We start from the raw sequence: 27,816 nt of genomic DNA, 5'->3' as shown, positions 1-27,816 counted from the left end.
GTTATTGTCCTAGCTTTTATTATAGGTGAAACAAGAGTTGCTAATTGGGGAGTGGAGAGGGTAGTCCATCAACTTAGCTGTTTCATAAACTGGGTTCTGTATAATACTGAAGCCTGTGGTTGTACTGTTTTTTAGTCGATCTAGTATTTTCACTCCTCAGTGAGGTGCAGACAGGGAGGGTTAAGTCAGTACATTGTACCTAACTCCGTAAATTATATAGTACTGCTACAGAAGGTGGAACACGTGTAAACATGGTGTCAAAATTAACCATATGGTGTATTTGTAGGACAAATTCCATCCACATCTGGACTTAGGGTTATTATCTTAATTTTCTTGGTTGTTAAGTACATCTTAAAACATTTATGACTATATTTTTGAGATAATACTCTTATTATTATATTACATATTTTATTATTTTATATTAAAAATTCAGACAATACAGGCAAGAAAAAATTGTTGAAAATAATCACTACTCTTCACCTAGTAAATTGCTTTTTTTTAAATTTAGTTCTTTTCAGCGTAACAGTATTCATTGTTTATGAACCACACCCAGTGCTCCAGTAAAATGCTTTTTTAACACACAAGTCTCATGCCAGTTCTCTCTGTACAGTTACACAGATAGGAAGATATCGAGGTGAATAGCTAGAAAACAGATCTATAAAAATATATTAAAACTATGTATAAGATACTTGGAGTTTAACAAAAATGAACTGAAATCAAAATGAAAATTTCTTATTTCTGAATGTAAGATAAACATTAATTTACTGCATGTGGTATTGCTCCTTAGTTATAACTCTTAGGTTAAGAAAAATTGAGAAAAACATGAAGGTTAGACTGACTGTAAGATATATATATTCTTAAAATGTTTTAATTTTAGGCCATAAAATTGGTATCTTGTGATGAGAAAATTAACACTCTTCCTCCTTACTGTCCTCCCAATTTCTGTTAGTGTTTTGGAATATTCCCTAAATGAGAGATGATTCTTTTGGTGATGCCCAGTTTAGTTCATTTAAAAGAATAAAGTAAAAAATTGTAAGACCACCCCCCCAACATACACTCCTATTCACCATCATACTGGAGTCCTAGCTAATGACATAAAACAAGACAAAGGGTGGGAGGAAGGCATATAGATTTAAGAAAAAGAAAGAAAATTATCTTTCTTCACAGATGACATGATTGTAGAAAACCCCAAAGAATCAAAAAAATCTGGAACTAAGAAGCAGTTAAAACAAGATTACAGGATATAAAGTTGAAATACAAAAGTCAGTTGCTTTCCTGATACCAGCAGTGAAAATTTGGAAATCAAAACTACAGCATAATTTTTAAAAATTTATAAAAATATATGTTTATTTAAAAAAATTAAAAAAAATTAAGCCCTTAAAAAAAAGTATTTTATTTTTAAGTAATCTTTACACCCAACATAGTACATACAGTTACAACCCAAGATCAAGAGTCACATGCTTGCCAACTGAGCCAACTAGGTGCCCCAGTCTTTGTTTAAATATAAATGTGATGGGCGCCTGGGTGGCTCAGTGGTTAAGCCGCTGCCTTCGGCTCAGGTCATGATCTCAGGGTCCTGGGATCGAGTCCCGCATCGGGCTCTCTGCTCGGCAGGGAGCCTGCTTCCCTCTCTCTCTCTGCCTGCCTCTCCATCTACTTGTGATTTCTCTCTGTCAAATAAATAAATAAATAAAATCTTTTAAAAAAATATATAAATGTGATGCTGAAATTAAGAATTAGGGATTCTACCAAAGACATTTGAGGGGTGGTAAAGCAAATCTATGCTTTTATGTCTGAAGATATTAATCTTCTTTCATGAGTATGGATACAAAGCAAATGAAACACCACCATGGCTAAGGGAACAAAGACCTCAATACTGAAGAGATGAACATAATTTAATTAATGTCCTCAACAAATTGTGCAATAATAAATGCCCTAAACTAGACTATTTTGGAAACCTTATCCTCTTGATTCCTTTTCAGAACATGCCTAGGGTTATTCAAAACCATTGTCAGATACCCTAAATATTCATCAAAGTTTAATGTGGGCACCACACCTTTGGTGACATCAGTGCACTGTGGTTCAGTGAAATGAGCATTAGAATTTGGATTGTATTAATATTATTCTATTTGAATGTATTTCTTAGTTTGAGCATTTTCTTACTTGGTAATGCTCATTTAAACAAAAAGAAACTGAGTCTGGATGTCATCCTGGGGTTTTAAATTGTTCAGAGAGTAGCAGCTAAGTTGTATTATTGTGAAGGTTGGTTTTGCTGAAGTTACATCACCAAAAAGAGGAGGAGGAAGGTCAACATAGATATAAATTTAAAATATGTGTAAGATTTATATTACTTATTATTTATATACTATAAAATTGATGAAGGAGATCAAAGATTTAAGTAAATGGAGAGAGATTCTGTGTTCATGGATAGGAAGACTCAATATTTTACGATGTCAGGTCTTCCCAACTTGGTATTCAACACAATTTCTATCAAGATCCTAGCAAGTTATTTGGATATCAACAAATTTATTCTACAATTTATGGAAAAACAAAAGACTAGCCAACACAATATTGAAGATGGAAAATGGACAATACTAGGCTTTAAGGCTTACTGTAAATCTAAAGGAATTCAGACAGTGTGGTATTGGTGAAAGAATAAACAGATCAGTTGAACAAAACAGAGAACCAGGAGATAGACCCATTCAAAAATAGTCAACCGATGTTTGACAAAGGAGTAAAGGCATAGAGTGGAGTACAGATAGTCTTTTCAACAAACCTACTAGACTAGCTGGAAATCCACATTCAGAAAGTGAAACTAGACACAGACCTTACACCTTTCACAGAAATTAACTCAAAATGAATCACAGACCTAAGCATAAAATGCAAAACTAAAAAAGTCTAGAAGATAAAATCAGAGAAAACGGAGGTGACTTTGGGTTTGGTTACCAGGTTTTAGATACAACCACCAAAGAACAACGCATGAAAGATAAAAATAAGTGTGATTTACTTAAGGTCAAAACTTCTTCTCTACAAAAGACACTGTTAAGAGAAGAAAAAGACAAGCCACAGAGTGGGAGAACATATTTGCAAAACATATCTGATAAAGGACTGTTACTCAAAATATACAAAGAACTCTGAAAAATCAGCAATTAAAAAAAAAAAAAAAGGTAAGAGCTCTGAATAGACACTTCCGCAAAGATATACAGATGGCAAATGAGCAAATGAAAAGTTGTTCAATATCACATGTCGTCAGGGAATTGCAAATTAAAACAATAATGAGATACTACTACTACCTGTCAGAGTGGTTAAAATCCAAAATACTAACAACATCAAGAGCTGATAATGTTATGGGGCAACAGAACTTTAATTCATTTCTAGTAAGAATGCAACATGATACAATCACCTTGGAAGACAGGCATTTTCTAACAAAGCTAGACATCTTGCAGTACCATCCAGCAGTCACGCTCCTTGGAGCTGTAAACTTATGTCCACAAAAACCTGCACACATATCTTTATAACAGCTTTACTTATAATTGCCAATATTGGAGGCAACCAAGATGTCTTTCAGTAGATTAATGAATAAACAAACTGACCTATCTGTACAATGGAATATTATTTATTGATTAAAGGTACTATCAAACCGTGAAAGGCATGGAAGAAGCTTAAAAGGATATTGCTAAGTGAAAGAAGCCAGTCAGAAAAGGCTGCATACTATGTAATTCCAACCATTTGATATTCTGCAAAAGGCAAAACTATAGACAGTTAAAAAATTAATGCTTGCCAGGGTATTGAGGGGCAGCAGGAAAAGGAGGACTAGGTGGAGCAGAGGGCATCTTTCATGCACTGAAACTATTCTGTATGACACTATAATGGTGGATCCATGGCAGTATACATTTGTCAAAACCCACAGACATGCACAGCACAAAGAGTAAATGCTCGTGTAAACTATGGACTAGTCATCATTGATGGTAACAAATGTACGCTTATGCAAGATGTTAATAGGGAAAACTACAGAGGAAGTCAGGGGAGAGTATGATAGTTTTCTGTACTTTTCTATCAATTTTTCTGTGAACTTAAAACTACTCAAAGCCTATCCATAAAAATGGAAAATGATTTACAAGACTCAAGGAGATGGAAAGAAACTAGAGAATAATTCCATTATTTTCTTTATGCTGTTTCTAAAACAAATTGAAGCAGCATTGAGACTCCTCCACTCTTTCCCTCTGTCATTTTTTTTGTTGTTGTTGTTTTGTTTTGTTCTCAAGATTATGAGAAATTCAGCATCTCTCCTAAGACAGAGTTGACAGAGATAAGTTTGACCACATGCTTAGTTATAACCAACTGACTTCTTGAAATTTTTATTTAAATTCAATTAGCCAACATATTCATCAGTTCCATATAACACCCAGTGCTCATCACATCCCGGGCCCTCCCTAATGCCTATCACCCAGTTACCCCATAAAGAAACGACGTCCCCTCCAGCAACCTTCAGCTTATTTCCTGTAGTTAAAAGTCTGTCATGGTTTGGTTTGTCTCCCTTTCTGATTTCTTTCCATTCCATTTTTCCCTCCCTTCCTCTATGATTCTCTGCAATATTCATTATATTCCACAAATGAGTGAAACCATTCTTCCTCTGATTGACTTACTTCACTCAACATAATACACTCTAGTTCCATAGATGTTGATATAAATGGTAAGATTTCATCCTTTCTGATGGCTGAGTAGTATTCCATTATATATATTACCACATGTTCTTTATCTATTCCTCTGTTGATGGACACCAGGGCTCTTTCCATAAATGGGCTGTTGTGGACATTGCTATTGTAAACATTGGGGTTCAGGTGCCCCTTCAGATCACTACATTCATATCTTGGGTGAATACTTACTAGCTCAATTTCTGGGTATGATAGGACCCCACTAGAAGGTTCTAGTTTCATTGATCATAGATTCATTCATATCAGTACTGTTCATACTGATATGAACAGTAGATCATTGATCTGCTGTTCTTCTGGTCTCTATTTCATTGGTTTGTCCTTTAATCTTTATTATTTCTCTTCTCCTGCTTGGTTTGGGCTTTATTTGCTGTTCTTTCTCTAGCTTCATTAGGTGAAAGGCTAGCATGCTTATTTGGGATTTTATCAATTTTTTGAGAGAAGCTTGTATTCTATGTAGTTCCCTCTTAGGACCACCTTTGCTGGATTGCAGAGGTTTTGAAATGATTTTCATTCTCATTAGTTTCCATGAATTTTTTAAGTTCTTCTTAAATTTCCTGGTTGACCCATTCATTCTTGAGCAGGGTACTCTTTAACCTCCATGTGTTTGAGTTCCTTCCAAATCTCCTCTTGTGATTGTGTTCTAGTTTCATAGCATTGTGGTCTGAAAATATGCAGGAAATAATCTCAGTCTTTTGGTATCAATTGAGACCTGATTTATGACCCAGTATGTGTTTTATTCTGGAAATCATTCCATATGCACTTGAGAAGAATGTGTATTCTGTTGTTTTAAAAGGGAATGTTCTGTATATATTTGTGAAGTCCATCTGGTCCAGTGTGTCATTCAGAGTCCTTGTTTCTTTGTTGATCTTCTGCTTAGGTGATCTGTCCATTTCTGTGAAAGGGATGTTGAAGTCCCCTGCTATTAATGTATTATCAATGTATTCCTTTACTTTGGTTATTTATTGGTTTATATAGTTGGGGGCATAAATATGTACAATTGTTAGATCTTCTTGTGTCCCTCTTCATCTCTTAACTACAGTATTTGGTTTAAAATCTAATTTATTTGATATGAGGATTGCCACCCCAACTTTCTTTTGAGGTCGGTTAGCATGATAAGTGGTTCTCTACCCTCACCTTCAGTCTGGAGGTGTATTTAGGTCTAAGTTGAGTCTCTTGGGGTGCCTGGGTGGCTCAGTGGATTAAGCCTCTGCCTTTGGCTCAGGTCATGATCTCAGAGTCATGGGATCGAGTCCTGCATCGGGCTCTCTGCTCGGTGGGGAGCCTGCTTCCTCCTCTCTCTCTGCCTGCCTCTCTGCCTACTTGTGATTTCTGTCTGTCAAATAAATAAATAAAATCTTAAAAAAAAAAAAAAAAGCCTCTGCCTTCACCTCGGGTCATGATCCCAGGGTCCTGGGATCAAGCCCTGTATCGGGCTCTCTGCTCAGCAGGGAGCCTGCTTCCTCCTCTCTCTCTCTCTCTGCCTGCCTCTCTGCCTACTTGTGATCTCTGTCTATGATCTCTATCTCTATAAAATCTTTAAAAAAAATAAAATGAGTCTCTTGTAGACAGCATATGGATGGGTCTTGCTTTTTTAATCCAATTTGATAACTTGTGTCTTTTGATTGGAGCATTTAGCCCATTTGCAGAGTAACTAATGAAAGATGAATTTAGTGCTGTTGTACTGCCTGTAAAGTCCCTGTTTCTGTAGATTGTCCCTCTTTCTTTCTGGTCTATGTGACTCTTGGGGTCCCTCTTTGCCTAATATTTGTTGCAGGGCTGGCTTGGTGGTCACATATTCTTTCAGTTTCTGTCTGTCCTGGAAGCTCTTTATCTCTCCTTCCATTCTGAGTGGGAGCCTTGATGGACAAAATATTCTCGGCTGCATATTCTTCTCATGTAATACTCTGAATATATCATCACTTTCTGGCCTGTGAGGATTCTGTGGGTAGGTCTGATGTTATTGGGATGTTCCTCCCTCCATAGGTATGGAACCCCCTCTCCTGCAAATATTCTCTAAAATTTTCAAGCTTCACTATTGTATGTCAGGGTATTGACCTATTTTTATTGGTTTTGGGAGGGGTTTTCTCTGTCTCTTGGACATGAATGCTTGTTTCTTATGCCAGATTAGGGAAGTTCTCAGCCATGACTTGCTCAAATATACCTTCTGGACCTCTATCTCTTTCCATCCCCTTAGATACCCCAATAAATCTGACATTTTAAAATTTTATTTATTTATTTAACTTTCAGGGCATCATTAAATTCTCAAAGCCTTTCTTCATGGTCTCTGATTTGTCTTTCTCTCTTTTCCTCAACTTCCTTCCTTTCCATCATCCTGTCCTCTAGATCACGAATTCTCTCTTCTCCTCATTTACCCTAACTGTTAGAGGATCCAGGTTGGACTGCATCTCATTCATAGCATTTTTAAGTTTGGCCTGAGTAGATCTCATTTCCATCCTTAAAGATTCTCTACTGTGTTTTATTTTTTTTAAGCCCAGCTGTCAACTTTATAATTGTTATCTTGAATTCCATCTCTGACATCTTACTTACATCCATATCAGTTTGCTCTGTGGCAGAGAACATTGCCTCTGGTTCTTTCTTTTGTTGTGAATTCCTCTTTCAAGTTATTTTGCCCAGAGAAGGATGGGGGAGCAAGTGAGCAGAGTCCAAAATATCAACCATAACCCAAATAAAATATACCCTAGACAGATCCAAAGTTGTTGGAAAAAGAAAAGCAAACAAAAGTAAAACAGAATGAAACAAAAAAGGAAAATGGGGCTGTGGAGAGACTATAGTCTCGCAGGGTGGACAAAGCAGGGTGATCCACTTGTTCCTGACTGAATTTTGGTCTGGATGTTAGAAGACACTACATCCCCAAATTGCAAAGAAAGAAAAACTTTTATATATATATGTGTGCGCACACACACACACACACATATATATAAATTTTGCTTTCTTTCTATATACATATATATGTATACATATATATATATATATATGTATATATATATGTATGTATTGGATAGAATGAAAAAATAGAGTGAAAAAAAGGACTAAAATGAAGCATGTACCAATAAAATGTAGATGTAAAAAATGTTAAAAAGAGATTTAAAAACCCAAGTTGGTAAAACAAGAATTTAGTCAAAGGGGGAAAAAGTAAAAGTAGGAAAAAGAAAAGAAAAGAAATGGAAAGTGTGAGAGTGAAAGATAAATGACTTGTGAGAAAGCACCTGGAGCTCAGTATACTATTTTTCCCTGATGCTGGAGGTTAACAGCCTTGTGGGCTCCATAAAGTTGTCCACCTGCTCTTCCAGTCTGTCTTCTGGGGGAGAGGCCTGCTGTTCTGCTTCTCAGGTGTCTTTGCCTGGGCAGAGTTGCCCCACCCCTTGTGTGTGGGGGGAGTGCGAATGGGCTCAATGTGAGCAGTTAGTCTGTGTGGCATTTGTTTCCTGGAGGCCTTCTGCGCTTCTTTAGAGGATCAGAGCAAAAATGGCTCTGCCCCAGTCTCTGGCCCAGGGCTGAAAGATTGTGGTCTCCCCTCTTTAATAAACCCTCTGGGACAAACAGTCTTCAGTTTTGTGTGCATCAAACTCTGCAGACTCTTGCGGTGCCTGCCCACCTTAGTCCTCCTGGGGGAATCCCAGGGACCCACAAGTGTCACTGCCCTTTGTATCCTCGGGACTGCAGGTGGCTGGGGGCTCATGCATACACTGCTCTCTGGGCCATGGCTGGGTGTCACCCTACTGTCCTTTCTGGAGCCACTGCCCTGAGAGTTGTTGCCCAGTCATGGGTGCAGATGTTTTGCCCCTCCTGAGGGATGGTAAATGGCCCTTAGGTGGTAAATGGCACAATCCTTTTCAAGGGGCTCAGGCAAAGAGCAGTCACCTGGCTGGCCCAGCTCATGGGTTATGACAATCCAGGCTGAGAGTCCTCTCCAGGGCTCATTGACCTTAACCAGTTTCCCTGCTTCGCTGCTTGGGTACTCTGCTGGTTCAGGCATCTCCCTTTGTTCTCTGTCTCCTGGGATCCTGAGACTGCAGTGACCCACCTAGAATTCTACCCTTTTCATCCCCTGAGCCTCTTTCAGAAAGGGAGGTCTTTCACTGGAGCAGATTTCTAAGGGTTCTGATTTTGCGCTCCGGTGTTAGATCATTTTCCAGTAGCCAGTTCATGGAAGCTCCCTTCCCCCTCCATTTATCTTTTGATATTTTCTTCACAGATTCACAACTCTCTACCTCCTACCTTGCACAGAGCAGTCACTTTTCTGCTTGTAGAATTCCAGATATATTTTCTTACATCTCAGAATGAATTTATGTGTGTTTAGGATGGTTTGATAGATATCTATCTAAATTCAAGGGACCAGATGAAACAAGGTCCTCCCCTGTTCTGCCATTTTTCCTCTCCATCTTCAGTTTGTCCTCTGTAGTTAAGAGTCTCTTGTGGTTTGTCTCCCTCCCTGTTTTTATCTTGTTTTATTTTTCCTTTTCTTCCTCTGTGTTCATCAGTTTTGTTTCTTAAATTGCACAAATGAGTGAAATCATATAGCATGTGTCTTTCTCTGACTGACTTATTTCACTTAGCATAATACCCTCTAGTTCCATAGTTGTTGCATATTGCAAGATTTCATTCCTTTTGAAGGATGAGTAATATTCCTCTGTGTGTGTGTATGTGTATATATATATACATATATGTATATATATGTATTAAAAAAGCCTGTATACACACACACACACACACATGTGTGTGTGTGTGTGTATATATATATATATATATATATATATATATATAATTTTTTCTTTATCCATTCATCTGTCAATGGCCATCTGGGCTCTTTTCATATTATGGCTATTGTGGACATTGCTGCTATAAACATCAGGGTGCATGTGCCCCTTTGAATAATTATGTTTTTGTTCTTTGGATAAAGACCTAATAATGCAGTTCCTGGGTTGTAGTTTGTTGTGATGATTATGATTTTGATTATTGTTATTATTGAGGCTTTTAGGTCTTTTCTTTACCTTGATAAATTTCATGAGTAATTGCCTAGGTGTGATTTATTTCTTGTGCTGAGCACTTACTGGGCCTTGTAAATCTGGAGCCTTGTACTGTTCAGTTCTAGGAGATTGTCTTTACAAATGTTCTTGCCTCTATTTTCCCATCTTTTTCTAGAACTCTAGTTTGTCCAATGTACTTTCCCAAGTAATTCTGCACATATTTTTCAATTTCTTATCTTGGGGTTCTGTTTTCTGGAAGAGTTTAATCTTCCAACTTTTATGTGATTTTTTAATTTTAACAATGATTTTTAATTTCTAAGGGTTCTATTTTTGGTTTTGACTTTTTAATAGCTTCATATTATTGTTTCATCAGTGCGGTAGCATCTCAGATCTCTTTGAGAAGATAATTGCTTTTTGTTTCTCATGTTTAAAACATTCCCCCACCCCCCGTTATCTTTCCTTCTGGGTAACTTTTTTGTTCATATTTAAGAATGAGGCACAAAAATATAATTGAAGGTTCTTTGGGCTAGTCATTTACCTGTTTGCCGTTAAGTTCATTCTTTATCCTCCCCTTGCTCTGTTCTAGTGGCTTGGGAAGTGGATTTCCAAACTCTTAGAAATTTGCTCTATCTAGAGGAGGCACTAGCTAGAGGAGGGAAAAACCCAGATATTTCTCCTTTTCTGTAATATCTGGGTAGCACTTCCCACAGTATGGTTTACGCTCCTGAGCTCCTCTTATGCTAAGACCTTGGTGCCATGCTTCAGGGAATACCACTTTATCCTATCATTCCTCTGGACCTAGGGATATCTGGTATTGGTTTCCTGATTTTGCTAATTTGGGGGTTTTCCCACCATTCTCTCTTTGCTTTTTAACGTTTTTGATGCCCTTGAATCTAGTTCTCAGTATTAAATTTTCTCTCTGTGCTGCATGGAGTATGTTTTCTTTTCTTTTCTTTTAATTTTTTTTTCTTTCTTTTCCTTCTTTCTTTCTTTAATTTTTTTTTCTTTTCTTCTTTCTTTCTTTCTTTCTTCCTTGTCTTTCTGTCTTTCTTTCTCTTTCTCTCTAGATTCACTTATTTATTTGAGAAAGAGAGAACAAGTGGGGGTAGGGGTAGAGGCAGAAGGAGAGAACCTCCAGACTCCCTGCTGAGTGCAGAGCCTGATGTGGGCCTCCATCTCACAACCTGGAGGTCATGACCTAAGCCAAAATCAAGAATCAGCTGCTTAACCAACTGAGCCACCAGGGGCATCCCATTTATTTTCTTTTCTTTACTGGACCCTTACTGACATACCTAGTAAACAATTAAAATTTACTTTAGAGTGATTGTCAAATAGCTGGCTATTATGTTTGGAAACTCCCAAGAACCAGAATGGGAAGCACTTTTCTGGGGCTAATATTTGGAGTAAAATTATTTTATTATTATTTTGCCTGGGAAATATAGGCATGCCTACAGTGCTCTTTATGTATAGTAAGAATGGGGAATAGGACTCTATTAATTGCCAGCACCCTTTCTCATTCTATGTGCTTATTAAACTCATTTTTCTTATATATTATTCAATTTTTTGTATTTATCACATTATATCCACATGAAGTCAATACACCTCTTCCTGGGAGTAGTTCACATTTTATTTTAGAAAGGCCATAATAGGAACAGTGCAGAGGATATATTGATCAGGATAATAAGCATGAATAAAACTTAAAGCAAGGAAAAGAATTTGCAGTCTAGTGTTCTAAAAGGTAATAAATTATCCTGAATTAAGAACACTAGTAGAAGGAAAGGAGAGCATGAAGAAGGGTTTTACAGAGGGATCGAGGAGGTTAACTTTGGCAGGCAGTAGAACACAGGGGAGGCGGCTTCACCACTTACAGTCGTTTTTTTTAGATTAATCATATCCTCTCTCTGTGCCTCAATTTCCTCATTTCTAAAATTGTGAATGTTGCATGTAAAGTGCTTGGAAGAGTTCCAGGCACAATAGTAGCTACCATTTTTAATATGAAAAGTAAGAGAGCAGATGAGTTCAGAGTTAGATTGGATCAAATCCAGGTTTTGGTTTTAGTAACCATAAGGACATGGGGCATTTATTAGATGCTCAAGTTTATTCAATGCAAGTTTGTAGTTGTTTCCTTGTCAATAAAATAGGGAGGAAATGCCATGCAATATTCAGTTTATTATGTTAAGTATATCCAGTTGGGTGGCAGAAAGTGATTGTTCAATAAATAGTCATTATGTTTTTAAAATTGGTGTCAGTCTTATATTCAAATATAATATACCATATGACTAGACTAAACAGTTAAAGAATAATAAAACAAATAGTCATATATTCCCTACTCAATTTAGGAATTAAATAAAACCAAAAGTATCCTATGCCCTTCCCAATTATATCTCCTTATTTTTTTCCCACACAGAAGTTATAACTATTCTCAATTTTCTCTCTCCTTTTTAGGTTGCAAACTATAGGTATAAATGCATAAACGATACATTTTCAGCTTGATGGTTTTTGAGCTTCGTATAAATGGAACCATACTGCCGATATTCTTCTGTGACTTGTCTTCACTCAAAATGCTGTTTTGAGATTTGTGTACATTAATACATAGCTCTAATAGCTGTAGTCCATTTATTCTCATTGCTGTGTAATCTTCCATTGTAAAATTATTCCACAATGTATTTACTCATTGTACTATTCATGGATATTTGAATTGTTTCTAGGGTATTTTCCTTCTATTATGAATCACACTGCTAAGAATGTGCATGTCTTCTGATGTATTTGTGCAAGCACTTCTTTTGTCTAATATTTAGAGTAAATTACAGGGTCAAAAGTATGTCCAGTCTCTACCTTGGTAATGCCTGTAATTTTCTGAAGTGATTGTACTAACTCCTACCTCATTAGCACTGATAAGAGACTTCCTGTTCTGCGTTCTTTGGATATGTTATGAATATCTTCTGTCTGTGGCAGGAATTTTCATTTATTTTATGGTATCTTTGGATCAAGAAATTCTTAATGGTAGTATCTCTGAAAACAGGTTTCCCACACTATCTGAAAATAGAGTATTCTTATTAAATCTTTCACAAGTTGAAATGGAGTAAAGCAACTATCCTATTCAGATTTCTTTCTTTTAGTGAAAACATGTACTAATGTACATTTTCATAAAAGCAAAGTGTCATAAAGTGAGCTTTTAGATGACGGCCAGGGGAGACCTGTAGGATTACCAAGGCTCATCTTTATATACCAGTGCTTTCCAGAATTTCCTGGATATAAGACTCATCCAGGTATTCACCAAAATATGGGTCCTGGGGCCTCACCATATATTTACCAAATCAAAATCTATAGATGTTGGCTGGGATTGTATACCTTATAACAGTGCTCTTAAATGGTATCAACTTTGATCAAGATTGAGAAACATCTTTCCAGTTGAATCCCCAACCTCCCACCTGGAAGTTACCAGATTGTCACATTATGACTTCTGTAGTAGACAAAATATGTCACTGTGTAGGTATGACTATCATGTAACTCTTCAGTAACATGGACAGCCACCTAAATAGACACTTTTCAAGTTATATCACACTGAGTTTATTAAATGCTCAGCTCAGAGGGCAGTCAAAGTCCGTAAAATAAAAATCTTTGAAATCCTCATTCTTTTTTATGGCAATCGCCAATGCATTATTTATCCAAGACCTTTCCTGTATTTATGAGGAATTAATTCCAACTGAAAGTCATGCCCTGTCAACTCAAAGAAGAAATCTGTTTTACTTTGTATCTCATTCCTAAAAAACTGACGATCAAATAGACATAAAATATTTCATCTTTGTGACATAGAGATTGAAGAATCACTCACAGACAAATAGAGTACTGGTGAGCTTGCAGTTAATGAAATGGAGGATGACTGGGATAGGGGTGAATTTTAGAGAATAATCAGCAACTTGGTTTTGGACATGTTAGTTTGAGAAGCCTATTAAATAGTCAAATGGAGATAAACACCAGACAGTCTGGTGTTTCCAGGAGATGCCCAGACTAGGCATGCAAATTTGAAAATCATCAGGATGTGTTTTAATCCTTAAGATGAGACTAGACCATCGAAGCAGGAAGTGTTGCAAGAGAAAAAAAGAAATCCAGTGTTAGTGTCCTGGGGAAGTGCAACATTAAGAAGACAGAAAAGGAGAAACCAGTGAGATAGGAAGAAACCTAGGGATTGTGGTGCTGTGGAAACCAAGTATGGTATGCTTCAAGGAGTAAGGGACCAATGGAGTCAAATGTTGCTGAGAGGTTATGTAAGATGAGGATTGAGATTTAACAATATAAAGAGTATTTTTGTTGATAGGTAGAGCTTATATGGAAAGGGACTACTTAGCAATGTGGAGGGTATTTGTGACCTTGATGAGAGTAGTTTTTTGGGAAAAAGTCCTCACTGGAGTGGATTCTAAAGACAGTGAAAGGCTAAGGATATGAGCAAGGAACCTCAGACAACTCTTTTGAGGTTTCTGTAAAGGTGACAGTTGAGAGGGGTAGTGGGGCCAAAAAAAAGTTTCCTTTTATGATGAGAGAAATAACAATATGCTTTTATGGTGATAGCAATGGTCCAAAAGAGAAAGGAAAAATTTATATTGCAGGAGTGAGAAGAGATGGGATCTACTGCCCAAGCAGTGGAATGGCTCATCCTTGCTATTAAAAGGAGAGTATATGGGCATAGAATTGAAATTTTTCCAAATGAAGTAATGAAGGAAAACAATAGTTAAGTGTGTTGAGGATATATGTCAGAGAATGATACTATGATGTACCATGGTATTTAAACTGAGTAAGCATTAGAAGACAAGAGGTGGGTGACAATGGATTATGGGTTTCGGTGGGTTGAAGGTTTATTGAAACTGAAGTACTACAGGGAGTGAATTAGAAGATAGGAGTTTGTGGTTGAAAGTAGAATTCTGGAATTCAAATTATGGAGGTGTTGTAGTTACTGGTGGTGATGACTAGTTATAACACTGGAAGAACCCTGGGAATCATAACTAAGATAGAGTGAAAATCCAGATCCTTGGAGGTAAGGAAGTCAAGAAAATGGAAAGTAAATGTATTGGGAAGATTACCTTTGTGGATACTAAGATCACCAAGAATTATAATAGGAATAGAGATGGAGGAGTGACAGCAAACCAGGAACTAAAGTCTCCCAGGAATGAGACGGGAGGGAGGACTGACTCAAGAGTTTGTAGATGACACTGGTAAGGAAGGCAGTGGGTGGTACTGATTGATGCTGGGAGGTTGAAAGCTGAAGAGTGGAGTTTAGAGAACATGAAGGGTTGGTCTTGGAACTGCACCCAGGAGCAAGGAGGATACCTATCCTGTCTCCAGCCCCGGTGTTACAAGTGAGATGGGAAAGGAAAGATTCTCCTCATCAGGGCTACAGGTTAAGCAGTGCTGAAACAGCATAAGGGTGAAGGAAATATTCAAAGATTGGAAAACATTGGGAATTTTCTGGTAATTGACCATGCATTCCAGATGCCAGAATGACAATTTCAGAGTTAAAGAAGGGTGACAGATAGGCTCAGAAAAAGGAAAATATAGAACCTCACAGGAATTAGGCAGTAGTTTTCAAGGGATGGTTGGGGAATTTTAGTCTCCCAAGTAAGTAGGGATAAAGGGCATAATGATTTTTGCACTTATTTTTTTAGAGAGTGGCAGCAAAACAATTCTAGACTTGGGGGATTGGCAGAAGGAGTGGTGGGGGGGAGGAGTTTAGAGACCCTTGGCTCATGTTTGTAATGGTGCTACAGAGCAGAGCTTTTCTCAAACTTATGTGAAGACGAATCACCTGAGGATCTTGTTAAAATGCAGATTCTGATTCAGGAAATGAGGAATGAGGATTGGGATTTTGCACTTCTCACAGGTTTTCTAATATACATTCGTGCTACTCTGAGGAACAAGGGTGGAGGATGGAGAAGAAGACAGACTTATCCAGAGCCCATTGATTCTTACAGTGGAGACAATATTTATAATGAAACATTTATGGTTACTTTTATATATGGGGGTAAGAAATATTTCATTGAAAACGTTGTATTGAAGATGAACTTTTTTTTTTTTGATTTTCAAATTTTTTTTATTAACATGTAATATATTATTTGCCCCAGGGGTACAGGTCTGTAAATCTTCAGGCTTACACATTTCACAGCACTCACCATAGCACATACCCTCCCCAATGTCTATAACTCAGTCACCCTATACTTACCTCCCTACCCTCCAGCAACCCTCAGTTTGTTTCATGAGATTGAGTCTCTTATGGTTTGTCTAAGATGCACTGGATTTTGGAGGGCTGAGACTACCGGTCCACTAGATATTTTTTTAAAGGATTAACAAGTATTTTAATCCTCCAGGTTTCCTGGATTTAATACATTGCTTCAGGGGAAGTGTTATAAAAGATAACATCTAGAAATATTCACCACTATGTTTTTTATACCTGATCATTTCAGAATTACTTTTCCTGTAGTCAGTTAGAGGTAATACATTGCCTCTAGAAGGAATTAGTATGGTGGGAATAAAAAGAGATACACAAACTCTAAAGTTCAGGATTTAAAAAGTATATGTATATATACTTTTTATATATATATACACATACATATATATAATATATATTATATATTTTTTAAAATGGATTTTTTGTGAATATATATATATTCACAAAAAATATATATTATATATATGTAATATATATTATATATATATTTTAAAATGGACTTTTTGTGAATATATATGTATATACTATATATAATACACATACACACACACACACACACACACACACACGAACAGGCTTTTGAGAACAAAATGTAAATCTTGAGGAAAGGCAGGCATGGAGTTATGATGTAAAAACAGAACCAGAAAGAATGTAGGGATGTAGAGTAAGAAGGAAATAACCATACATCTTCATTTGGACTTTGGAAAGTAGTAGATGAGTCCTCGGGGAGTTGAGTTGGGGGCAGAGAAGGAGATCTGACCTGGTAGGAGGAAGTGGGGGCGGTTAGAATGAGGCTCCCTATCAGACAGAGGCTACCACTTCTTGGCCCACACCGGGAACCAACCACCTGGGGAGAATTTAGCCAGTGTGCACAGATCATTGCCTTTGGGGGGAACAGAACAAACAGTTCTAGAAAAAAAGCCACATAGCTCTTTGCCTCCTCCTGTAGGTTGTATGCTTTTAAAGGGAAATATATTTCGTGATTTGGTTGTAAGTGGAAATTATTTAATTGAGTTTGAGCTTCAAGAACTAGTGTGTGTGTATGTGTGTGTGTGTCATTGTATAGTTGCCAGATTCTTGAATATAAATAATGAAGTGAAGATAGAAATTTTGTTGTGCATAGCCAGAGAAGAAAAAAATGCAGTGATAGAGTTCTGGGGAACTGCAATGTTATGAAGTCAAAGAGAAAAGGAGAAGCCTTTTATGACACTACATAGATAAAGGCAGGAAAATTTATATGCTATTTCATTGTCCTCATTATTTTGTATAATGTGGATATAGCTCACATTGCTACTATTCAAACTAGCAGAAAAGTGTCAGTGTTCTGTTTTCAGTGTTCTGTTGAGCTAAAGTTTTTTGTAGTAATGAAAATTGTACATACTTTGAAACCTGTCACCTAAGAGCCATCTGAATTTCACATACATAATGTCTCAAGATACAGTATTTTTATATTTATCTTAAACTCATTTAAAATCTGTATTTACAGTTTCATTCTTTCCTGTCTGTAGTGTATGTAGATGAAGACATTTATTACAGCATTCAATTTATTTGCTATTTACTTAATAACCAGATTCACTTGATGTGGCTTTTACTAGATAAAAGGGAAATTGAGTATCATTAGGTTTCTTTCATCAATAGGATACAATTACCTAGGTGAGGATTTAGTGAAAGAATAATGGCAGAAGAACTATGTTGGAAGAGCTATATTAAGATTAAAAGTTCTGTTCAGAGTTCATACAGAAGGTAGGGATATCATTAACATGTGCTTAACAGTGAGTAGCAGCCCTATTTTCTCCTCTTTTCTCTTATTTCATGCTTAAGCAATCATCAACATAAATGATATGGATGATAAATGTATTCTATTTCTACAAGATCAAATAAAAAATGTTAAGGTTAGAGAAAGCTGCAGTTTCTTTCTTTCTTTCTTTCTTTCTTTCTTTCTTTCTTTCTTTCTTTCTTTCTTTCTTTCTTTCTTTCTGACTTTTTCTTTCTCTTTCTTTCTGCCTTTCTGTCTGTCTTCCTTTCTTCCTTCTTTCAAGAAACTTTGACAAAATACAGCAGTCACCAAGAATAAAGCTGAAACACACTTTATATTTTGCACGAGTCCCTGCCAAGTTGTTCTCATCCAAAAACCTGACATCTTCTGGACATTTCTGCTGAAATGCAGGGGAATGGCTTTATTGCCCTGAGCTGGACATTCATAATATAAAAATTACTATGCTATAATATGAAATGTGTTATTTCACATTTGTAATAAAAGAGGTTAACAATTTAGAATTTGTTTCATTTCCCTAAAAACGTACAATCAGAACTTATGAAATGTCAAAAGCATGAAAAGTTACAATCTTCATGGTGATCGTGGCTGAAGCCTTTGTTTGGCATCAGTCCTGTGGTGTCATCATTTGTTTTATTTTTAAATGCTAGATTTCACTAAAGAACTGAAATCATTTGAACGTGAGAAAATCTTTGGTGAGATTCCTGAGCCAGAAATCTATGGGTTATATTTCTCTATTTCTTAAAAAATTCCACTGTCTAAAACTAAGAGGTATACAAACATTAAAACTAACTCAAATTCAGCAAATCCTTTCAGAGACCAGTTTGCAAAATCAAATTAATTAACTGCTCTCCTTTTAGCCCAAGAAGAGACCTGTCTCCAGATATCTATGTATCTGAGTTTTAGAAACAGTTTTTAAAATTTTCAAAATTGCTTGATTAAATTAAGATTATTTTCCTTTAGTCATGTCACTTTAAAGCCAATAATTTACTTTCTAGCATCTTTCGCTTAAAAATTGTAATTTTAAAATAAATGTCCGGGCGCCTGGGTGGCTTAGTGGGTTGGGGCCTCTGCCCTTGGCTCAGGTCATGATCCTGGGGCCCTAGGATTGAGCCCCACATCAGGCTCTCTACTCCGTGGGGAGCCTGCTTCCCCCTCTCTCTTTCTGCCTGCCTCTCTGCCTACTTGTGATCTCTGTCTGTCAAATAAAGAAATAAAATCTTTAAAAATAAATAAATAAGTAAATGCCCAACAGTAGCATATTTAGTTAACTGGTTATTAGCTAACTATCTCAATTATTTATTGTTATGTAATAAACCATCCCCAAATTTGGTGGTCTAAACAGCAACAATTTATTTTTTGTCAATTTCATGGTTTGACCAAGGCTCAATTGTGCAAATATGATCTTGTTTAAGGTCTTTTGGCATATTCCTTCAGCTGAAAGCATGGTGGAGGCTGGAATATGTGAGGTGACATCTCATTCTACAGGGCTTTTCATCATGTGATCTCCTTTAGTACTTTAGTCTGGACTTCCTAGCCTCCAGGTGGCTGAGCTCCAAGATAGGAGAGAAGTTGTGACTCTTTTAAGGCTTAGAATTGGAAGTCCGAGAACATCATTTCCATTGATTTCCACTGGACAAGACAAGTCACAGGACCAGCCCAGATTCATGGGAAGGAAAACAGTTTCCATCTGTTGATAGGCTAAAGGGCATACATGTACAGGAACAGAAAGAATGGATGACTGCTTTCATTAACACTATCTATTACCTTAAAGTGGTAATAGTTATTTATTTCTCAGTTGTCAAACATTTATTGAGTCCTGGGGAACAAGAGGAGGATGGAGCCCATAAATTGACACGAGTCCTATCTTTGAGATAATTTTACAGTATGGTGGGGGAGATTGGCAATTAAACAAATATGCAGCACTGCAGTTGTGTTTTGGCAACTTGGCAGATTGAATAATATAGACAAAATATAAATGCAGAATAAATTTTAATAAGTTTTTGAATGCACTACTAGGAAATATCAAGTGACATAAAAAGAGGACATTCATTTAAAACATTTGAAGTGCAAAAATTGATGGTACATTGTCGCTCTCGGCCCGCAAGAACGACCCGCAGACGAGGTGAGTGGCAAACTTCTTTATTCACAATCTTCAGCCCCGGGACCCCGTACAACGATTATAGCCCCAAATTATAGAACACAGCGGATATAAAGCAACCAATCACCACATAACACGACTAGTATAACACCCAATCAGAAGGGATACAGATGACTTCAGTCCGGAGCATGCAGGGTGCTCGTGCCTAATGGCGTGAGCTCCCGGAACTCTATTGTTCACTTACTCCTGTGTCTTTCCCGTGATCCCTGGTTAATCTTATACTAGTCCCAATACTTTAGTACAGATTGTGCGTTACCCTTGAGCGCTCCCACATACCATAGGTCTGCCCTTCTCCTCAAGCCTCGCCTAGTACGTGACTCCTAGTTTCTATTGCATGGCTCTCCACAGTACATTGTTTATGAAGACATCACAGAGGATGTAAGTTTTAAATGCTAGAAGCTGGGGTTTGGATACGAACAGGAATAGAAAAGGTAAAAAATGGGAGCCTTGATTGCTATGTCTTTCATGTAATGGGTCCAAAATTTCTAGGCAAACCATCCAGTGAAATATTGAAACTCTAAATCTGAGCAACCAATGAGTGTGGAGCCAATAATTTGCAAGTAGAGATAACCAAAGCTGGAAAATTCACAGAAAACTGATTATAGATATAAAATTGTTAGAACATCAGGCAGAAATTAATACAAATCTCTGTAAGGACACCTTAATATATAAGGCACAGAAAAAAATATATATATAAGGCACAGAGTACCCACAGAAAAAACAGCTTCCAAACAAACTGAGCTCACAGTAAGAAATTAGATGTCATGGATTGTAGTTCTTAAGGTCATTCACCAACATTTCTGGTTTTTTTTTTTTTTTTTTTTTTTCATTTAGGTAACTCAGTATTAATGCATTTCCCCTTCCCTTCGAATGTCATATTACTTGCTTTGGCCAATGGAATGTGACTGGAAATTACATGGCCATTTCTTGCTGGAAGCACTTAAGAGTTTGAGTACTATTCTTTGTAATTTTCTTGTTCTGCCATGGTGATAAATTGTGGAAGCATATCACGATAATGAACATGTAATTCTGAGCCTTATAGCCCTGAGTGTCATAAGGAGGACACTGCCTTGAAGAGTAATTTGAACCAGCAGCTCAGTGGATATGAGCTTTTAAAACATTTAAATTTGAAAGTTATTTATTTCCATAACATAACTTTGTATGTCAAAATAAACCACACAGGAAATAATCTATTGTATAAGACCACTAATAAACAATCCAAAATATGGTACTTCAAGAAGGCTAAAAAAAATCTGAATGAGCCAAGTAGGTATAATACTATTTTATTTTAAATACAGGTTATTTTTAAATAATTGTAAAAGAAGGAACATAGACTTTATGGTCAAATAAAAAGACATCAAAAAAGATTTGAAAAATAGTAAATAGAATTTCTGAAAATGAAAAAATACAGTTATTTAGACTGAACACTCAGACATTCAAACAAAATTGCCTGGCATGTCTGGAAAAAAGATCAGATGAGTGATGACCAGGAGTAATGATAGACAGTAAAAATAACACCACGTGTGATTCAGACATTGACCTTATCAAATACTTTATAATAACAATGGTTAACCTCTGTCAGTGTGGCATGAAGGGCATTTTTTAAGACAGCTACAAGTATTCGAGACAGGAGTACACGAAAACCCTATGTACAAGAAGCAGAAAAGTGAATTGAAATGACCATCAGGCAATACAAAGATCACACCCCCACCCACATATTGACAGTGTGGAAGGAGGCAGCAAAAAGTCCTGTGCTCTAAGGCATGTAAGTGTTGTGCTTGCAAAACTGGAGTCACCAACATAGCCTGTTAATGACTGCAATACTGAGCTACATGAAGATCCTGGTGAAAAAGAGCATGTGCTCAGGATGGTATTTCAACACCCACCAAAGATCTTCTTCTGAAGCTGAATTAAACATTCAGACTCAGAAGATTACTACAGGCCACTCTTGGCAAGGTAATCACCAAGGAAGAGATAGGGCAAGAAGCACAGCATGCCGTCAGTGTGGAAGCAGGTATTTCTCTTCTGGGGTATCCCTGGCAGTAGTCCACAGAGTCACCTGGCAAATATATTTTTGTTTTTAGGTTCAAAGGGATGAGACATTTATTGGTTAAAGTGAGAAGTCCCTAGCTTGAAACTTTGATGTTGCACAGGAGCCACAATCTTATATTTGCAAGGGTATGCTTCTAGGGTACCTGTGAGGGAGATACAAATTTATAAGAGTTATTACACTCAGAAGCACTATATGATTTTCTAGGTATATATAATTCTCCTAGTCCAGATGCATTTTTACAACCAAGTTTTACCATAAATGGTGTTATCAGCAATTGAGTTGATATTCTGCGTTTATCATGTCTCCAGGAGATCAGATCTAGAAATTTGACTGAGGGTCAGATTTTTATGCAGAAAGGGGAAGTGCCTATTAAACTTTATTTATGTTACTCTATAATATCTAACTATTCACCATCCCTGGGCACAAGAAGGCAACAAGTTTGACTCCAAACTAGATTATTGATGAAAAACTCCAGAATTCAATGAAATTCAAAATAATATTAACAGTAGGGGTGCCTGGGTGGTACAGCTGGTTAATGATTGAACTCTTGGTTTTGGCTCAGGTTGTGATCTCAGGGTTTTGAGATTGAGCCCTTTGTGGGGCTTGCAATCAGCATGGAGTCAGCTTGAGAGTCTCTCTCTCTCTCTGCCCCTCTCCCCACTGCATGCTCTCTCTTTCTCTCTCTAAAAATAAATAAATAAATCTTTAAAAATATATTATTGCCCAGTAGTGCAATGGCAGGGTCATAGGGAAGTTCTATTTTTAATTTCTTGAGGAATCTCCACACTGTACTCCAAAGAGGCTGCACCAACTTGCATTCCCACCAACAGTGTAAGAGGGTTCCCCTTTCTCCACATCCTCTCCAACACATGTTGTTTCCTGTCTTGCTAATTTTGGCCATTCTAACTGGTGTAAGGTGATATCTCAATGTAGTTTTTTTTTTTTTTTTTAAAGATTTTATTTATTTATCAGAGAGAGAAAGGGGGAGAGAGTGAGCACAGGCAGACAGAATGACAGGCAGAGGCAGAGGCAGAGGGAGAAGCAGGCTCCCTGCCGAGCAAGGAGCCTGATGTGGGACTCGATCCCAGCACGCTGGGATCATGACCTGAGCCGAAGGCAGCTGCTTAACCAACTGAGCCACCCAGGTGTCCCTCTCAATGTAGTTTTAATTTGAATCTCCCTGATGGCTAGTGATGATGAAATTTTTTCATGTGTCTGATAGCCATTTGTATGTCTTCATTGGAGAAGTGTCTGTCCATATCTTCTGCCCATTTTTTGATATGATTGTCTGTTTTGTGTGTGTTGAGTTTGAGGAGTTCGTTATAGATCCTGGATATCAACCTTTTGTCTGTACTGTCATTTGCAAATATCTTCTCCCATTCCTTGGGTTGCCTCTTTGTTTTCTTGACTGTTTTCCTTTGCTGTGCAGAAGCTTTTGATTTTGATGAAGTCCCAAAAGTTCATCTTTGCTTTTGTTTCCTTTGCCTTTGGAGACATATCTTGAAAGAAGTAGCTGTGGCTGATATCGAAGAGATTACTGCCTATGTTCTCCTCTAGGATTCTGATGGATTCCTGTCTCACATTGAGGTCTTTTATCCATTTTGAGTTTATCTTTGTGTACGGTGTAAGAGAATGGTCGAGTTTCATTCTTCTACATATAGCTGCCCAGTTTTCCCAACACCATTTATTGAAGAGACTTTTTTTCACTGTATATTTTTTCCTGTTTTGTCAAAGATTATTTGACCATAGAATTGAGGGTCCATATCTGTGCTCTCTACTCTGTTCCACTGGTCTATGTGTCTGTTTTTATGCCAGTACCATGCTGTCTTGGTGATCACAGCTTTGTAGTAAAGCTTGAAATCAGGTAACATGATGCCCCCAGTTTTATTTTTGTTTTTCAACATTTCCTTAGCGATTTGGGGTCTCTTCTGATTCCATACAAATTTTTGGATTATTTACTCCAGGTCTTTGAAGAATACCAGTGGAATTTTGATCAGAATAGCATTAAAAGTATAGATTGCTCTAGGCAGTATAGACATTTTAACAATGTTTATTCTTCCGATCCAAGAGCATGGAATGGTCTTCCATCTTTTTGTGTCTTCTTCAATTTCTTTCATGAGTGTTCTGTAGTTCCTCGAGTACAGATCCTTTACCTCTTTGGTAAGGTTTATTCCCAGGTATCTTATGGTTCTTGGTGCTATAGTAAATGGAATCGATTCTCTAATTTCCCTTTCTGTATTTTCATTATTAGTGTATAAGAAAGCCACTGATTTCTGTACATTGACTTTGCATCCTGCCACGTTGCTGAATTGTTGTATGAGTTCTAGTAGTTTGGGGGTGGAGCCTTTTGGGTTTTCCATATAAAGAATCATGTCATCTGCAAAGAGAGAGAGTTTGACTTCTTCATTACCAATTTGGATACCTTTTATTTGCATTACTGGGTATTTACCCCAAAGATACAGATGTAGTGAAAAGAAGGACCTTCTGTACCCCAATGTTTATAGCAGCAATGGCCATGGTCGCCAAACTGTGGAAAGAACCAAGATGCCCTTCAACGGAAGAATGGATAAGGAAGATGTGGTCCATATACACAATGGAGTATTATGCCTCCATCAGAAAGGATGAATACCCAACTTTTGTAGCAACATGGACGGGACTGGAAGAGATTATGCTGAGTGAAATAAGTCAAGCAGAGAGAGTCAATTATCATATGGTTTCACTTATTTGTAGAGCATAACAAATAGCATGGAGGACATGGGGAGATAGGAGAAGGGAGTTGGGGGAAATTGGAAGGGGAGATGAGCCATGAGAGACTATGGACTGTGAAAAACAATGTGAGGGTTTTGAAGGGGTGGGGGGTGGGAGGTTGGGGTACCAGGTGGTGGGTATTATAGAGGGCATGGATTGCATGGAGCACTGGGTGTGGTGCAAAAATAATGAATACTGTTATGCTGAAAATAAAAAATAAATTAAAAAATATATTATTGATAGTAAAACCTAATATATGCAATCCAAAACAGATACTACAACTTTTAACTGAAATATATAGATACTTAAATTCCTTAAATGTAGATAAATAAATTCCTTTACCAGTAAGTTGAAGACAACACTGTTTTCCAAAAATTGAATTTCCATGACCAACTAGGGAATAGGAAAATGGTTTAACATTAGAAAACTAATGAATATACTTTATTACAGAGGCCAGAAGAGAACAGTATATATAAATTTTTCATATTCAGTACTCATTCTTGAAAAAAATAAGTAGAAAAATATCATGGTAAAGACTACATATCTTTTATAAAAGAATATTTTTTAACTTTATTAATTAATTTATTTTTTTGAGAGAGAGAATGCATGTGGTGGGAGGGGCAGAAGGAGTGGGAGAGAGAGAGAGAGAGAATCTTAAGTAGGCTCCATGCTGGGTGTGGAGGCTTGATCTCAAACCTGAGCCAAAATCAAGAGTCAGAAACTTAACCAACTGAGCCACCCAGGCGCCCCTAAAGAAATATTTTTTTTTTAGGATTTTATTTATTTATTTGACAGAGAGATATCACAAGCAGATGGGGAGGCAGGCAGAGAGAGAGAGAGAGAGAGAGAGAGAGAGAAGCAGGCTCCCCACTGAGCAGAGAGCGCGACACAGGACTCAATCCCAGGACCCTGAGATAATGACCCGAGCCGAAGGCAGTGGCTTAACCCACTGTGCCACCCAGGCGCCCTAAAGAAATATTTTTAATAGTGGCAAACATTTTGACATTTTCAGTAAAGTCAAGGTTAAGTCAAATGATCTTTATCTCCCTGATTCTTTTATAATTAATGCAGAGTTTCTGGAATTCAATAAATTAAGAAATAGAAATTTGAGTTACAGTTACTCCAAAACGAAGAGTTAAATAACATTATTTGGCTCACATCCAACTGGCAATCAAAAGAGTATCAAGTGGAAAAACAATACAATCAGAGAAATTAGTAAACTTGCAAGATTAAATGATTTACAAATACAAAAGTTGTCCTATGTATAAGATAATCAATTCGAAAAAAATTTAAAAATGACTCATTTGCAATGGGAATAAAAGTGCAAAATATTGTATAAATCAGAGAAGAATAACAGTTATCACAAAAAAATGGTACTTCAGTTGCTGGACAGCTGAAAGTTTATATTTCACATCATAATGCAGATGGATTTGGGTAGTCAGGCTTCCTCATACTAGTTTAGCTGGTCCAAATTTCTTCCGTTTAGTAGTTTTGACATCTTCCTGGGCCTTAGAGCTTTCCGTGGCATCTTCTGTATCCATCCAAGAGACCACAGGAGGAGGATGGACGATATAGATTACTTCCATCCGCATTCCGTTGACCAGAATCCAGGCTCATCATCCACCTTACATCAAGGGAAGCTGGGAAATGTAGTCTTCCTCTGTGACCCAGAAGACGAGGTAAAATGTAGATATTGCCACAAATATCTAATAAGAAGCTAGGAAATTTGTGGACCAATTAAGAAGAAAACTATGATTCTGAACATAACATAGATTAAAGAAGGACTAAATAATGAGAAGTGCCATGATTTTGAAGGAGAAGGCCTAATACTGTAAAGAATTTTTTCCTTACTACTATAAAATTTTAATGCTGCTCTGGTGAGAATACCAAAGAAAAATTGTCACAATATTAAAAAAAATAAATTATTCTAAAGTTCACCTGCAAAAACTCACATTTTTGTAGGATAAGCAGAGGTATATTTAAAAAGAAAGAATAATGAGGACATATTTCACTTTCTTGGCAAAAATGTAGTTTAAGGGCAAACATAATTAAAGATGATAAGGTTTTCTAGATACTTAAAAATAAATGCACGAATAGAGGGATTAGTGGAACTACATGTATAGCATGGAAACTGATCCTAAGACTAGATGACAAATATGGTGTAACAAAGAGTAAGAAAAGGATTGTATTTTAATAATTATTTTATGACAACTGTTTGAAAAGATATATATTTTTTTCTCACTATATCCACAAACACTAAACCAGATATCTTAAAGCAGATGTGAACAAATTACAGCCCAAGGTCCAAATCTAGCCCATCTCTTGATTCTGTAAGCAAGGTTTTATTGGTCCATGGCCATGCCCATCTGTAAGCAAGGTTTTATTGGTCCATGGCCATGCCCATTTGTTTATATAATGCCAATGGCTGCTGTCCAGGCAGAATTGTTACAGACACCCTATGGCTTAGAAAGACTAAAATAATTAACATCTGATCCTTTATGGGAAAAAAAGTTTGCTGAACCCTGAACGAAAATAATTAAAATAATTGAAAGAAAATGTAGGTAAATGTTTATTTGATTTGGAATAGGAGTTTTTCAGTGTAACAGCTAAGTAAGAAACCACAAAATACAGGGTGATGTATACTGGAAATATTAATTTTTCAAAAGGTGTTCTAAGTCAAATGATAAACTGGGAAACATTTTATAAAAGATGGCTACAATAATTCCTTTCATGCTATTCCCATGCCTCCATGACTCTGTTGTCCTTCCCGTGAGAAGTGGAATCTGTTTCTCCTCCCCTTTGAAGCTGGGCTGACTCTGTGATTGTTTGAACACAAAAATGTGGTAAAGTATGTTTTGTCACTTCTGGTCCTGGACTATAAGATACTGTGCTACTTCCACCCTAGCATTGGAACACCTGGAACACTGTGCCTTCTACACAAGCCCCATCCAGGTCTTTGGGGGATGGGGAACCCCATGGAGAGAGGGGTCCAGCTGTCCCAGACATTCTGCCATCTTTGCTGAGCCTCCTTGTGAATGAGGTTTTCTGGGACCAATCAACTCCCAGCTGACCCTCAATGGCTACAAAGCACAAGTAAGCCCAGCTGAGTATACCCCAGCCCCAAATTACTAATCTATAGGGCTGGGAGGAAATTGCA

At 37.1% G+C, this 27,816-nt stretch overlaps 1 long non-coding RNA gene across 3 annotated transcripts in view; it reads left to right on the top strand.

Annotated features, from left to right (window-relative positions):
- LOC309844646 overlaps positions 1-27,816 on the top strand; it is an 80,202-nt gene that overhangs the window by 15,396 nt on the left and 36,990 nt on the right. The window lies entirely within an intron of this gene.

This window comes from Mustela nivalis, assembly GCF_964662115.1.
Source record: "Mustela nivalis genome assembly, chromosome: 12".
Lineage (NCBI taxonomy): Eukaryota > Metazoa > Chordata > Mammalia > Carnivora > Mustelidae > Mustela > Mustela nivalis.
This window is presented reverse-complemented; position numbering and strand designations above follow the sequence as displayed.